General features: G+C 52.4%; 1 protein-coding gene across 1 annotated transcript in view; it reads right to left on the bottom strand.

Moving 5' to 3' along the window:
* Positions 1 to 15,995, bottom strand: part of DGKD (diacylglycerol kinase delta) — a gene marked incomplete at its 5' end in the record, with an annotated part of 70,402 nt that overhangs the window by 31,678 nt on the left and 22,729 nt on the right.

The following is a 15,995-nucleotide window of genomic DNA, read 5'->3' as shown; positions in this document are numbered from 1 at the left end:
TCCCAGCCACTCTAGAACTAGAAGAGCGGCATCCCATGGAAATGTTCTCATAGAAAACCGCAGGCCAGCAGTGGCGCAGCAGTTAAGGCAGCTGGACCCCACATGGCCAACAGCACAGTTCAAGTCCTGGACCCAACAACGAGAAAAACAAGTTGGGTGCGTGTGTGCTTAAAATTTTTAGAGAAGGGATTGTGGCATGACCATCCCTCCTGGAAGGTGATTTCTCACACCTCCTCAATCTCTCTCCAGCAAGCACACACGCCCTAAGAAAGGAAAGCAAAAATTGTTTTAAAAAGAGCAAAATTGTAAGGTAAGAAACAGCTCGTGTAACTACACCAACTGAAAAGAGAAAAGCAATAAATTGAATTCATAGGACAGTCGATGACACCCCGGAGGTTCCACAGGCCAGGATTCACGGTGCAATGAATGGGGTCAGTCCCAAGGGCAGAGGCAGAGCAAGGAGACATGGCTATGTGGGAGCCCACGAGCTGCAGAGGGAAAGCACGTCCGACCTCAAGACTGGGGAGACCAGAGAGTGGAACGGGAATCACAGAGGAAGGCAGAGACAACAGTGCGTGTTTTTGTTTTTGTTTTTTTTTTGTTTTTTTTGAGAGTTTTTTGCTATAGGGCACTTGAGCTCGCCAGAAAGACAGAGAGAGAGACAGAGAGATAGAAAATGAGAAATCACCCCCCCGGGGGGGATGGCCACACCACAATCCCTTCTCCTCCATTCTCCTCTCGGGATCTTGGGCATGCATGCACACACTCCCGGCGTGAGTTTAAGTCACCAGGATCAGGGCTCAAACCGCGGTCAGCTACATGGGAGTTCAGCGATATAACCATTATGCTAACTGCTGATCCCACAGTACATGTGCTTCTCACAGCATCCTGGGGCAGACTGGACTATGACATGGGCTTATTAAGACACTTGCTGGAATTTGCCTCAAGGTAAAAGAATTTTAAAAATTAGTAAGAGGGTCAGTAGGTGTCAAGGACTTAAGGCAGCTGAATCCCACATGGCTGATTCTGTGGTTCGAGTTCCAGACCTGGCGGCTTGAAAACCACGCTGTGCAAGTGTGTGTGTGTGCATGTCCAAAATCCTGAGAACGGAGAAGGGACTGCAGCATGGCAATCCTCCATGGGGCATGCTTTCTCACACTTGCCACCTCCCTCCCGTCTCTCTCTGACAAGCGTACTCACCTTATAGCAAAAAAAGAAGAAAGAAAGAAAGAAAGAAAGAAAGAAAGAAAGAAAGAAAGAAAGAAAGAAAGAAAGAAAGAAAGAAAGAAAGAAAACAACTAAAAGAAAAATGGACAAAAGACCGGAACCATAAAATTTCCCCAACAAGCAACAAAGCATGTGCACACTGCCCGAGCTCGCTGATCCCAGGGAAGTGGAGATTCGCAGTGTGACACACCTTTCTGTGTGGTGAACTGAGATGGGATCGACTGCCGGCGAGGGTGCACTTCGGGGCCACTACTTCCAAACAGGAGAGCTGACCTTGCACACACCCTGTGACTCAGGGAGTTCACCTGCACGCCCAAGGGAAACGCAAACACCCACCTTCCTCTTCAAGACAGACACGCTGCTCCCCTACACAGGCGCCCAGAGCCCCGGCCCCACACCCAGCACAGGAGTAACAGGAGAACACCAGCCACTGCTAACACGTGCGAGAGCCAGAGCAGGACGAAGCCTGCCATGCTGAAAGAAGGAAGCCACAAAATCACTACTTGTGCCTTATGTAAAGTCATTAAAAGTTTGTTTTTTTTTTTTTTTTTTAAAAAGCCTGTGGTGTTAGCAGTTGGCAGCTGCTAGCAATTGCTTTGGAGAAAGGGCACACAGGAGGGCTTCTGGGGGCTGCCACGTTCTCTTGCTGGTCTGACAGTGGTCACGTGGCATGCCAGTACCACGTGCACATCTCTGTGTGCGTGCTGTACCTAGTACAAACGCTACAGAACCCAGAATTTCCCAAAAACCTAGTACAAGGAAAACAGGCTCGGCTGCCCAGACTCTCGGGGTGAACCTGGTTAGTAAACAGAAAAGGGAGGCAGAAGATGGAAGTAAATGAATGAAAAGGAGAGACTGGCAGAGCTAGATTAGCACAGTGTTGGGAAAGGGTCTTGGAGGCCTGGCAGGTGGCATGGTGCTTAAGGTACTGGACTCCCACATGGCCAACCATGGTTTGAGTCCTGGGCCTGGTGGCTTGCTTTCTCACTCTCCCTCTAGTCAAATTAAAAAAAATAAGAAGAAGTAAAATTAAATAAGGTAATTCTTTTAAGAAAATAAGAAAAGGGTCTTGGGCCAACAAGTGGCATGGTGGTTAAGGTGCTGGACTCCCACATGGCCAACTGCGGTTCGAGTCTCAGACCTGGCAGCTTGAAAATCACACTCGGCACATGTGCATGCATGCCCCAAATCCCAGAAGAATGGAGGAGAAAGGACTATGGTGTGGCTACCCCCTTGGGGGTGGAGGGTGATTTCTCACTTTTCCTCTTTCTGTTAAACACATGTATGCTATGGCAAAAACCTTTTTAAAAAATTTTTTTAAGTCTTAAACTATGAAAAATGCTCAAGCTTATACTTGTAAGATGAGATAATAACAATTATAAGATGGCATCTTTTTACCAGATTCATGGACATCAGAAGTTTGATAATGTGGTCTACAAACTCACCTACACTGGGACACAAATTAACACAACCTCTATAGAGAACACTTGGTAAAACTTTCAACTTTGAAATACCCTTGCTGGGCCAGCTTGGTGGTATAGTTAAGATGGCCAGATCCCACATGGCTGTCTTTACAGTTCAAGTCCCAGACCCAGCGGCTGGAAAAACAGACCAGGAACATTTGCATGTACACCCAAAATCTCAAAAGGAGGGAGAAATGGAGGAGAAGTGATCGAAGCGTGGCCATGATCCTGGGGGTGCTCTAGGGCTCCCAGGTGAAGTCAAGCTGAAGGAGTTCTTCAGATTTGGCAAATGTAAAAAAAAAAAAAAAAAAAGAAGAAGAAAGAAAAACCTTTGTCTTAGCAATAGGGCTTCTATAAACTTATTACATCCTCTATTCTCACGAGAAATCATATATCCCCCTTGGGGCACGGTTGTGCTGTAATCCATTCTCCTTCACTGCTCTGCCTTGTCAGGATGTTTTCCAAGCTGCCAGGGCTAGGATTTGAACTCTGGTCAGCCATGTGAGTTCCAGCTCTGTTACCCACTAGGCTATGAGGCCAGCCCTGGACCTTTCCTTGCAGGAAAGACCTATAAGACACGTGGCTAAGTGATAAAAGCTCATTTCAGGAATACATGGATTTGGAGAGACGAAAAGTAGAGACACTAGTGACCCAACCAAAGGGGCCTCCTGGTGGCCGGGAAGCACTTTACCCTCTTTATCTTGCGATTTCTGGACCGCATGCATATGATACCTATTTGCAGAAGTCTAAAGCACACCCAGTCTACAGGAACTTTAGATTCCACCCTTTCAAGGACATGATCTTTCCAGAGGTATGAAAAGTACCGCTACCCCAAATGAGATCAAGACACTCGGGCCAGAGGAAATGTCTCCGAATGTCGGAAGACGTAGCCAAGGAGGTTACTAGCCACAGGCAGTACCGTGAGAAGCCACAGTGAGTGCAGAGGCACACAGACATGGTTTCTGAAATGGAGAGAGGGCTCTGGCTTACACACAGGGCAACTGATACAACAGGGACGCGACGCAAGGACGTCACATGACAGCTGTGGCTAACAGGGATGGGGCACCAAGACCGTCCAGGCAATCCGCAGGGCGTTTCACAGCATGTGCTCGACTCACCTTCCCCACGATCTAACGAAGCAGGTACCGAGGGAGGAAACAGCCCACTGGGGGCCTGCTCAAGGTCCTACAGTGAAGGGGGGGGCAGGACTTTGGGCAGGCCAGCTCCAGCCAAGCTCCTGACCTCTCCCCAACAGCTGCACCATCCAGACGGTGGGTGAGCCTGCGAAGTGCAGAAAACTGGGGATGGGCAGGGGGCAGCACCCACCAATGGCTCTCCCAGGCTCCCTTGGCACACGGGGGTCTGCTGCATTCATTCCCCGCCCCGTTCACTGGGTGACGGCTCGGGGTCTACCAGGCAACAGCGATGTGTCATTAGTCATCAGACTGGCCATCCCTCCCACTCTCCCCAGGCTCCCCAAGAGTTCAAAGTAGAAGTGGATTAAAATTTAGAGGATAATGGCAAAGGGGCTCGAGCTCTGGCTTACTACCCCGCTGAGGCCCTGTCCCAGGCGGCCACTTCCCGTCCAACCATCTCTAACTGTGCTTTAGACACACGTCTCACTTGTAAATGCTTTAAATGAAAAAGATCAAGATCCTACAAACTGTCATGCTGGAACCGCAGGTCAAATCCAACAGCCCTACAACGAGTGAATGTGAGGCTCTGAGCCCAGGACTGTCCCAAGGCCCCATGAGCAAAGCAGGGCCCAGAAGGGACAGGACGGCCAGACAGAGCTGCTCACAGCCCAGAGGGGGTAGGACAGCTGAACAGAGGTGCTCAGTGCCCAGAGCAGGCAGGGAAGCCGGACAAGCTCCCAGCTCAGAGCGAGCAGGACGGCCGGAAAAGCTGCTCCCAGCACAGAGGGGGCAGGACGGCCAGACAGAGTTGCTCCCAGCCCAGAGCGGGCAGGATGGACGGGCAGAGCTGCTCACAGCCCAGCGCGGGCAGGAGAGTCGCTGTTCACTCTCCAGGATCTATGAACCCAGATTCTGAGCATGTGGATGACCATTCCTTCTTCAGCGAGGTTTCCTGACACATGGGATGGCATGGGTATGAGGCAGGGAGGAGCTGGCCAAGACCCTCCAGTAGCTGGTGAGGGGCAGTGGCCCCTCCTGAAGTGGGCGGCCGCGGGGAGCAGGTGCCCCTCCTGAGGTGTCTCTCTCTCTCTCTCTCTCTTTTCCTGGCGAGTGCATGCGCCCTATAGAAAATCTTCTCCAGAAGGTGGGCGGCCGCGGGGAGCAGGGCCTTGGCTGGCCAAGACCCTCCAGTAGCTGGTGAGGGGCAGTGGCCCGTCCTGAAGTGGGCGGCCGCGGGGAGCAGGTGCCCCTCCTGAGGTGTCTCTCTCTCTCTCTCTCTCTCTTTTCCTGGCGAGTGCATGCGCCCTATAGAAAATCTTCTCCAGAAGGTGGGCGGCCGCGGGGAGCAGGGCCTTGCAGCGGGGCTAATGCAGGTAGGACGGGCAGTTCCACCTGGATCTGCTGCTGTCAAAGTACTTGGTAAAACCTGCTCTGTCCAATGTCACGTCACCCAGGAGGGCTGCTTCTTGCCATCAGGTGGGTACATTAAAAAAAGTTAAAGACAGTGGAGAAATTAGGTCACTCATGTTAGGACTGGTGGGAGTTTAGAAACACCAAAGTTTCGGCGAGCAGCTTCGCCACGTCTGGAAGGCTGAGGAGAGGCACGCCTGGTGATGCTGCCCTGGAAACACTGCAGACCAAGTCCTGCCCTGGGCTGGGAAGCCCAGGAGGGGAGCAAAAACACGAGAAATCTCTAGCTCGGACTAGAGAGACACGCTATTACCATGCCCAACAGGTGCATCTGCCGGCAACCAGGCCGTGTCAGTAGATGGAGTCTGCTGAAGAACAGCAAGGGGGCTCCCCAGGGGCTGCGCTCATCCCCAGGCCTAGGGCCCTCGGCGTGGCACTGCCAGGGGCTCCCCACCCAGTGCCACGCAGTCACAGCAGACACAACCGTTCCCGCTGTGCCCCTCAAACCGCTCGCCCTGGAGTCCATCTGAGTGAGTTCTAAGGGGCCGGCTGAGCATATGGAACAGGGTGACAGCGAGGGACGGGAGGGGCAGGGTGGTCCTGGCAGGACGCACAGAGGACGCTTCAGAGGAGACCCACAGAAACCTCTCCCGGCAGACCCTCCTCAAACCAGAATGGCCGCCACTGCAAACGAACACTGCGCCCAGAACCTTGCTCTCAGAGCGATCTCGAGGTACACAGAGACACATGTCCTGCACCGTATGAGAGGAGGTGGACAGAACCCCCTCCGCGCCTAGGGCGGATCAAGCCTGCAGGGGCAGTTTCCGGGCCGTGCGGTGCCCGCACCGGGGCCTGTGGCCGAGCTCAGAACGGGGCGGGGGGCGGGGGTGTCACAGAGCAGCCCCTGCCCCTGCAGGCTCCGCTGGCCAGGTGAGACCTAGGCCACTGCAGCATGCAGGTAAAGGTGCCACCACCCCACAGCCTGACGGCCCTGTCTCCCGCTGCTGAGAAACACCTTCCGGGAGTCTCCGAGAACGCGCCATTCCTTCCACTCACTTCACTTTAAACCTTACCTTTCCACAGCCCGAGCCCCCCTCAAGCCTCTCCCCGGGGCTCTCACCGATGCTCACCCCTCTTTCAGAACATCTTCCAACAGCTCCAGATGTATGCAAGTCACGTGACCGGGCAGCCTGAGCTTTAAAATCGGAGGCGATCTGTGGGCCCCCAAGGAGACCAGAGACACTGGCGTTAACGGACCCACGTCAGGCAGCTCAGCTGTTGACCGAGAGGAGCCAAGGAGCAGTGTCGGGGCAGGACTGAGGACTTGGAAACGCTCCGCTAAATATAGCCGCTGGCCCACAGTGCTTGGAAAGGTGGCCGGGAACCAGCGGCGCCCTCGGTCATCTGTCACTTCCTGTTACTCACATCCTATGGCTCCGAGGCCGTCCCAGCTCCGATCCCCTGTGCACACTCCCCACCTGGGAGCCCCCAGATGGACTACTCCGTGCAGGGGGATGTGCGTAGACAACGGACTTCCGCAGAGTCCCACACAAAGCACAAAAACAGACCCCGCCAGCAAGCCAGCCCTGGAGGTCCCCTGTCCAACCAGCCACGCCCAGCTACTGCCCCAGAGGGACTCGCCCTGACTGCCTGGCACTCATTCTCCTGGCCTGTGGCTCACCTGAGGCCTCAGGGCAGTTGGAGGGAGGAGGAGGGTGGGGTGGGGGGATGGGGCACCTTCACAGCTGCCAAGGTCACCCACAGCACGGTCACAGCAAGGCACCCTTCACCCCAGTCCATCCGCCCCCCACTCGCCCAGAATTGGAAACCTAAGCACAGAGCTAAGTGAACTTGGTGAGAAGTTCAAATCACATCTAATCCACCAGACAGATTTTTGGGGGGAGAAGATTTGCTATAGGGCGCATGCACTCGCCAGAAAGAGAGAGAGAAAGAAAGCACGAAACCACCCCCCAGGGGGAAAGGCCAGGCCACAATCCCTTCTCCTCCATTCTTCTCTCAGTAGCTTGGGCATGCACGCACACACATCCGGCATGAGTTTAAGCCATTGGGTCCGGGACTCGAACCGTGATCGACTACATGGGAGTCCAGTGACACAGCCAATATGCCAACTGCTGGTCCCAATAGACAGATTTTTTTTTAGTCCAGTGACATAGCCAATATGCCAACTGCTTGTCTCAATAGACAGATTTTTTTTAAAAAGAGGTTTTTGCTTTAGGGCTCACCAGAGAGAGATAGACAGCAACAGTGAGAGGGAAAGTGAGAAAAATCCCCCCCACCAGGGAGGATCCTTTTCTCTAATGTCCCGGGATCTTGGGCACACACAAACTCGCTCCCTGCGTGATTTTCAAGCCACCTTATCCAAGACTTGAACTGTGGTTGGCCATGTGGGAGTCTAACAATGTAACCACTACGCCATCTGCTGGCCCCTAGGGTGAGAAAAGAAATAGTACCATCCATGAAAGGCATGGCGGGGCCAGGGGGCCCCAAACGGCATCCGTCCAGCAGCAGGCTGGCCCTGCACCCAGAAGACACAACGCAAATAGGCTTCCAGTAGCGAGATGCAAACCTCCACTAGCGGGGAGTGGAGCTGCGCGGGAAGCCAGGTGCGTCCACAGGACAGGACACTATGCAGCTGATTTTAAAGGGGGGCGGTGAGAATGTTTATGGGCACAGGAAGACGCTGGTGACATAATCAGTTTAAAAAGTGGGTCAAACTAGTATGTATAGTTGCTCCAGTTTTGTAAGACTAAAGTGCCTTTACTGATACTCAGAGAAAGGCCAAAGACCTGTCTGTGTCAGGGTTTCCCGACCTCAGCACTATCGATGTTTTGGGCCAATTCTTTGCTGTGGACACTGCCCCCCAAACTGCGGGCTACATGGGAGGGCCATGCAGCATCCCGTGGAAGCCGGCAGCACACGCCACACCCCCCACCACTGTGACAAGCCCACAAAATCCTCTCCAGCCAACATCACCTGTGGGCAGCTCTGTCCCCAAGCACTCCTGACACCACGCTGCTCACCTAAAACACTAGTAAGGTGTGTGCACACATATAGGAAGCACTACGGTAAACACAGAACTTTACCTTACAAAAAAAGCTTGATGGACAGCCGGGTTAACTACTAAATGCACGAGGCACTGGACGCAGCAATCCCAGGGCAGAGCAGTGGCCGCGCTGAGCAGGGATGAGTCAGGGAGGCCGTGGCCAGGCTGCATGATCCCTAGGCTGGCTGTGTGGCTCCCGGGTGGGCTGCGACTCACAGTGGCCTCAGCCTTCAATCGCCAGGTCAGTGAGAAACAGCCCCACCAGTGGCAGTAAGGGCAAACGTGCAGTCCTGGTCATTGCACAGAGCAAACAGTGAGCTCAGGGTCATCTCCTGGGACAACTCAGATCCCAGGACACCAAACTCTAAGCCAAAGTCCCTGGTCGTGGATCTTGCAGGAACAGGGATGGAGGGAACCCAAAGGAAACGCTCTGGCAGCCACTGCGCTGCCGTAACTGACCTGCTTGTCTCTGGGCTGTTTGAGGGTTTGCGCCCGGCATACCTATGGTAACATGACAGCTGAACGGCCTCAGAGCAGGGAGAGAGAAGGGCTCCTCAGCAACCTCTACACAATCATTGTGCTCATCGCCAAAGCGCAACATCATTAAGCAATCACATTTCCCAGCGCTAGCATGGTGGTTAAGGAGGCTGGATCCCACATGGCCGACTGCACGGTTCAAGTCCAGGACCCGGTGGCTTGAAAGACACTGAGCACATGCAGGTGCATGCAAGCTCAAAATCCTATGAGGAGAACGAAGGAAGGATTGCTGCGTGACCATCTCCCCAGGGGTGATTTCTCCCTTTTCTTCTCCCTCTCTCCCTCCCTCTCTCCCTCCCTCCTTCCCTCTCTCCTTCCCTCCCTCCTCCTCCAGTGAGTACACATATCCTATAGCATAAAAAATAAAAAGTCCAGCACAAAATGACCAAGGTGAGAACCACCTCACTGGCTGACTAAGGCCAGGTATCCGCCCTCAGGACAAAGTCTTGCCCCACCTTTATTTATGAACCTATCTCAAGGCTGTTTCCACAGCCCACACTTCCCCTGGTTAAGAAAACCACGGACCAGCTACCAGGCCACGCCTGTGCAGGGCAGACAGAAACCGGCAGAAACGCCATTTGAGGGGAGGGCGAGGTGCACAAGGAACCACACAGGGCACATTTATATACAGGGCTCTAACACGCTAGGTTGGTGAGGTTTCCGTCGTGCACTCCACCACACACACACGCGCGCGCGTGCATACCCACTTGCGTGCGAGTGCCCTGGAGAGGCCAGCCCCGTTGCCGCCACAAATGTAATGCTCTGCGACACTGAAGCATGGGAAGGCCCTGGGCTCACTCTCAAAGCCTCCTGGCACACGTCAGGGCACAAGTGTGCACGTGCTCCTGGCCGGCTGAGGCTGGGGTGGGCCCCAGTACGGGACACTGCGGGGGTGACCGCAGGATAGTGTCAGTGAGTGACTTTACAGAAGAAACAGACGTAAATGGTGGGGGTTGGGGGCACACTAAGAAGACAGATTTATATCGCACTATTGTGTCTAAAAAAAGATATAAAAGGCGGGACCCTCGTCTGAAAAACTGAACCCCAAGATCATAGGTGATGGGACTAAGGGATTTTTTTTTCTTTCCTGTTTGTATTTTCCAAATTTCTGTAGTGAAAGGTGTTTCTAAATGAATGCCATTTTCCTACAAACTCAGCACGTGAGGCAAGAAGCCCGGCTACCTACACCGTGTCCTCACCACCGACCTGCTACCCCAGCGTCTCTAGCCAGACTGAGCTTGCCGCCACCCAGATGCCTAGGACAGCAGGCACTGTGCACCTGCAACGTGACCTTTAGAGAGGAACCTCATCCCAACAGCAGCTGAGCACAAGGACAGCAGGAGCCTGGGTCTCTGCCTCCTTGGCCCTTCACCAGCCTCGACTGCCAGCCTCTAATCTTTTCCATGAGAATTAACAAACTCTATCTGAACCTCTTAAGCCACTGTTACTCGGGTTTCTTATTAAATATCCAAACCCAGTCGTAGTTGAGACACCAGCCTCAGCGTTATATGCAGAAGCAAACTGAGGCACGGAAATGGAGGCCTCTTCACCCTCCAGGTGCCAAGAATAAATAACTTCTTAAATATGCACTGAGGGACCAGTAGGTGGCAGCATGGTTAAGGTGCTGGACTCCCATGTGGTCAACTGCTGTTCGGGTCCCGGTCCAAGCAGTTTGAAACTCGTGCCAGGCATGCATGTCCAAAATCCCAAGAGGAGACTGGAGGAAAAAGGATTGCAGCATGGCCATTTCCTTTGGGAGGCAATTTCTCGCTTACACATCCTATAGGGAGGGGGGGGACACTCAAAACATAAATAAGCATCAAAAACCCTCACCTTAATTGGGGAGTAACACCAAGGGAGACTGACACAACACAACAGTGAGGCTGAAGGACCACCACTTCAAAGCAGATGTAAGGTGGCGAACTACTGCAGACACCTGCCTTTTGGTTTTGTTGTTTGGTTTTTTAAGGTTTTTGCCATAGGGTGCGTATTCATGGGGGAGACAGAGAAAGAGACTGTGAGAAGGAAAGTAAGCAATCAACCCCTGGGGGCACGGCCACACTGCAATCCCTTCTCTTCTCTTCTCTTCCTGGGATTTCAGGCCACACGCCTGGCAAGGTTTTCAAGCTGCCAGGTCCAGGGCTTGAACTACAGTCGGCCATGTAGGATTCTAGAGCTTTAACCACTAGTCCCCACCTGTTTTTCACATAAAGTTTCACTGTCACTCAGCCGCACCTGCTCATTCTGTGCGGTCTGTGGCTGCCTCACGTGGCAGGGTGGGAGGCTGCCACAGGGACCCCAGAGTCCACCAGGCTTAGAACATCCAGCCCTCTATGGAAGAAGTCTGCATTGTCCCTAATATATGTGATCGGTCACGTGTGTCTTGGGAGGAACTTGGTTTGGAGAAGGTAAAGCAACGGCCACAGAGAGAGGAACGTGCACTTTGTCCCTCTTGGTCCACCTCTGCCCCTACAAATGAGGCGTCTCTGCTCCATCCCAGATCGGCCCCTTAGTGCTGGCACGTGGTTAGAACGTGCTCATTAAATGTGGACGTGAACACTTCCTGTCACCACAGAGGGCCCCACTCCAAACTGCACACGCATGCTCTCCTTTACTCGGTAACGCAGAGTGGAAAACTTCACGTTAAGCACCGCCGCAGTATACATGCCACACTGCAGTGACACACACGCTATTCGAAGCTTAACGTGTGGGTTGACCGCGCGTCCTCCGGCCTCACCTTGCCGTTCTGCCCTGGGAGCTCAGCAGAAAGCCAACCGCATCTCCCGCTGCCTGGGCGCAATCTGCTTCCTACCAAGGGCGGCCTCAGGTTCTGTCCCTGCAGAGAGCTGGGCCGGCAGGGCAGGATCCAAAGCGAGTCCTTCCAGCCCCCTCACCAACTCCCGCCAGCAGGGAACCCGGGGTGAGGATCAGTCCCAGGTCAACACATGGAAAAACGGCCAGCCCCGCTAACTGCTGGTCCCTCATTACATTTCTTTAAAAAAATATATGGTGGCACAGTGGTTGAGGCGCTAGACTACCACATGGCCAATGGCAGTTCAAGTCCCAGACCTGGCAGCTCACTTTCTCACTCTGCCTCTCTCTGGTGAATGCATGTGCCCTATAGCAAATTAAAGTAGTAATAATGAATAAGATAATAGTAATTTTTTTAAAAAACCACCATGGCATGACGGTTTCGCGTTTTGTCACTGTGAAGCAAAGCCAGGGAAGACAGGCAAGCTCCACTCTGCTGGAGCCGCTTCTCGTCCGCATCCCGTCTCGAGGCTCGGGGCACGTGCGTGACTCAAGTCCACCCATCTAACCTCATCTCACACACCGTCAAACGGGTGCCACAGGACAGGTGACGAGCCAGGGCCACACTGCTCGGGTGGCACAGCTGGGGCTGGCAGACAGCAGGCCAGGCGGCCTGTGGGCCTTCCTCCCCTGGTGACCCTGTGGCCTGGGGGAGCTGTATGTGCTGGCACGTGAGGCCCCCTCGTTAACACGACAGGCCGTGTCCTCCACTCTGCACCAACAGGGGGCACGACCAGGAGAAGACGAGTGCCATTCGACGTCCCCACGCTGCCGAGGGACCCACTCCCAAGCCCGCCCCATGGCTGCTGCAGGCCCACCGATGAGGCAAAGGAGGCACAGACGCCTCCAGGCCGGGGACGGGACAGTCACAGCAGCCGCTTCCTCAGACACCCCCAGCCGACCCCTGCTCTTCAGCTCCCCGGCTGACGGCGGACCCATGCGTTTGGTGCGTTTGGTCCGGGGGCCATCTTCCCCAAGCTATTCAGAAAAGCGCATCTCAGACACTCCTGGGGCAAGCAGGCAACCGATATGAGGTCGAGCGTCTATCAGGAAGTTCCGCCCTCATCCAGGGGCCGGCAGGTGGCGTGGTGGTTAAAGGTGCTGCACTCCCACATGGCCGACTGTGGTTTGAGTCCCAGACCTGGTGGCTTGCTTTCTCGCTTTCCTTTTCTCTCTGTCTCTCTCTGATCAAATTAAAAATAATAATAATAAATGCCTGAGGAAACCACAGCTCTTACTGAAAACCAAGATGAAGAGCCACTAGAAGATACATTCTTGGCTCATGCAGATCCCAATCTTCACTTGAATATTGAGGAATTAAACTAAGAGTTTATGGCAAAAAGTGAAGAACTCTACAACTCCCTGCGGAACTGTCATGGGAGCCTCTGGACACAGTTCACTCTGAAATCCCAGAAGAAACTCCAAGGAGAAGAAAGGAGTCCATTAAGCTCCCCAGCTCTCTTATTCATTGTGAGGAGATGCTTTGTTTTGGGAATAAAAATAATCCTTCCAGGAAAAAAATTTTTTTAATTAATTATATAAATATTTTGTTTAAAAAGAAGTTCTTCTCTCATCCACAACCACCCCCTTCCTAATTTTGGGTGGATGCTCAGAGACAGCCAACTTCTTTACTGACAAAGCCTATAATGACCCCTATTCCTCTTGAGCATATTACAAAAAAAGTAAAAATTTTGACTACTGCATTTAACATGTTTAAAAAGCAAGACAGAAAAGAATTGGGGACCGGCAGGTGGCATAATGGCCATGGCGCTGGACTCCCATGTGGTCAGTTTGAGTCCCAGACCCAGTGGCTTAAACTCATGCCGGGCATGTGTGTGTGTGTGCCCAAGAGGAGAATGGAGGAGAAGGGATTGCGGCGTGGTCATAACCCCCCCCGGAGGGGGTGATTTCTCGCTTTCTGTCTCTCTGTCTCTCTCTTTCTGTCGAGCACGCATGCCCTACAGCAAAATCCTCTCCAAAAAAAAAGGAACTGAATTGTTTCCCCATTGCCAAGCCCTGACTCAGAGGTCTGTCCACCAGGGCACCTCACCGGGAATCTGCACAGCCCAGTGGGAGGGGAGGCAGGCAGGCACCCGAGGCCAGCTGGCCCTGCTCACAGCACAGCCATGACACAGTGCCATGTGAATGAGGTGACAGGAAAGCTGCTCAGAGATGCCAAGGGGTAGAGATACAGCAGTAAGAAACCAGCCAGCCCAACAAATATGTACAGAGTGGTTTTCTGTGCCAGGCACGGCTCTGGGACACTGAAATGGAAAGACGTCAGCAAGTCCCCTGCTGTCCCTTCTCACATGAAGTTTACACTTCTCCCGCCAACACGCACAAGCCAGAGGGGAAAGGAAAGAATGAATAAAATGTCAACACAGACATAAGAAAAAGAATCTCAATAGACTACATCCATCTAAAAAAACTTAGTTTATTACCAAAAATATTAAAAAGGAGCCGGTCACGGTGGCACACGCTGCTAAGACCCTGCTGTGCCCTCAGGGACTAAAGGCTGGGTGTGGCGGTCCACCCCTGTAATCTCAGTGACCTGAGAGGCTGAAAGTGCAGATCACAAGCTCAAGGCTGGCTGGGGCAATGCAGGACCTTTCTGAAAGGCCCAGGCGTGGTGACCTGGGCCTGTGATCCCCACTAGTCAAGAGGCTGAGGCAGGAGAACTATAAATAGAGAAGTTCTGTCTTCAAAATATATAAACGACAGCCCCAGCAGGTGGCGTAGAGGTTAAGGCGGCCGAATCACACGAGGCCGACCACACGGTTTGAGTCCCAGACCTTGTGGCTTGAAAATCATGCTGGGCATATTTGCGTGCATGCCAAAAAAAATCTCGATAGGAGAATGAAGAGAGGGGATTGCGATGTGAGTATTCGGGGGAGGGGTCGTCTCACTTTTCCTGTCTTTCTCTGTTCTCTCTTCTCAGTGAGTACACACACCCTATAGCAAACTAAAAAACTGCGTGTGTGTGAATTCAAAGACATTACAAAAAGCCTTCCCAAAAGAAAACTCCATACCCACAGAACTGTGCTGATAAATTACTGCAGACATTTAAGAGAGAAACAATATCCACAGTGGAGGGAGCACTAACTCTGTTTTCATGATGCTAGTTCATAATTAACCGGAACAAAAAGCATAAACTATGTAGAACTGAGTCTAAAAGAAGACATCAAAGACTACACTGGGGTCAGCAGGGAGCATGGAGGTTAAGGTGCTAGATCCCACATGGCCAACTCCACAGCTCAAGTCCTGGACCCAGTGCCTTGAAAAATACGCCAGTGCATGTGTGTGCATGCCCAAAATCCTGAGAGGAGAAGGGGGAAAGAGAGACTGCAGCCTGGCCATCCTCCCAGGGGCTGATTTTTCACTTTCCCTCTTTGTCTTTCTGTGTCTCTCTCTGGCGCACATGTGTCCCACAGCCAAAAAATAAACAAATAAATAAAATAAAAATATAAAGATGGGGACCAGCAGTTAACATAATGGCTATGTTGCTGAACTCCCATGTAGTCGACTGTGGTTCAAGTCCCGGACCCGGTGGCTTAAACTCACACTGGGCACATGTGCATGTGTGCCCAAGATCCCGAGAGGAAAATGGACTGGAGGGAATTGCAGCATGGCCATCCCCCCTAGGGGCTGATTTCTCGCTTTCTGTCTCTCTGTCTCTCTCTGTCTTTCTAGCAAGCACACGCGCCCTACAGCAAAATAAAAATCTCTCCAACAAAAATTTTTTAAAAAGTTGTCTACACTGAAAACTACAGAACACTGCTAAGAAAAATTTAAAAATATCTAAATAAACAGATATATCCCATGTTCATAAAACTCACACTAGGGGTGTGTGTGTGTGTGTGTGTGTGTGTGTGCGCCCAAAATGCCGGGAGGAGAGTGGAAAGGACTGTGGTGTAGCCATCCCCGGGTGGGGGGGCGTATTTCTCACTTTCTGTCTCCGTAGCTCTCCGGTGAGCACACGCACCCTATAGCAAAAATCTCTCAAAAAAAGATAGGGAATCAAGGATGGGGGAATAAAAAGCAAAACATACAGAAAACAAGAAATGGAAAATTATTTGCTGACAGTAACATGCTTGTTGATGTGCTTGATTGAGGCAATATGCAGTGTACTCTGGATGGAAAATCTCATTTTGTATGCTGTAATGATGTACAGTGAATGAATGCAAATAAATAAACTGAAAAAAAAAAACTAATAAATTCAATTCCACCAGAAAGAAAGTTCTTCTAAAGATGCCATTAAGAGAAAGACAAGTCAGGCCCAGCCAACGCACCCCATGCTGGACACTGCTGCTCTGCAGGCTGGGGCAGCCAGGGAGCCCAGGTCACTAC

This window comes from Tupaia chinensis, unplaced genomic scaffold, assembly GCF_000334495.1.
Source record: "Tupaia chinensis unplaced genomic scaffold, TupChi_1.0 Scaffold149383_1, whole genome shotgun sequence".
NCBI classification, from domain to species: Eukaryota; Metazoa; Chordata; class Mammalia; order Scandentia; family Tupaiidae; genus Tupaia; species Tupaia belangeri.
This window is presented reverse-complemented; position numbering and strand designations above follow the sequence as displayed.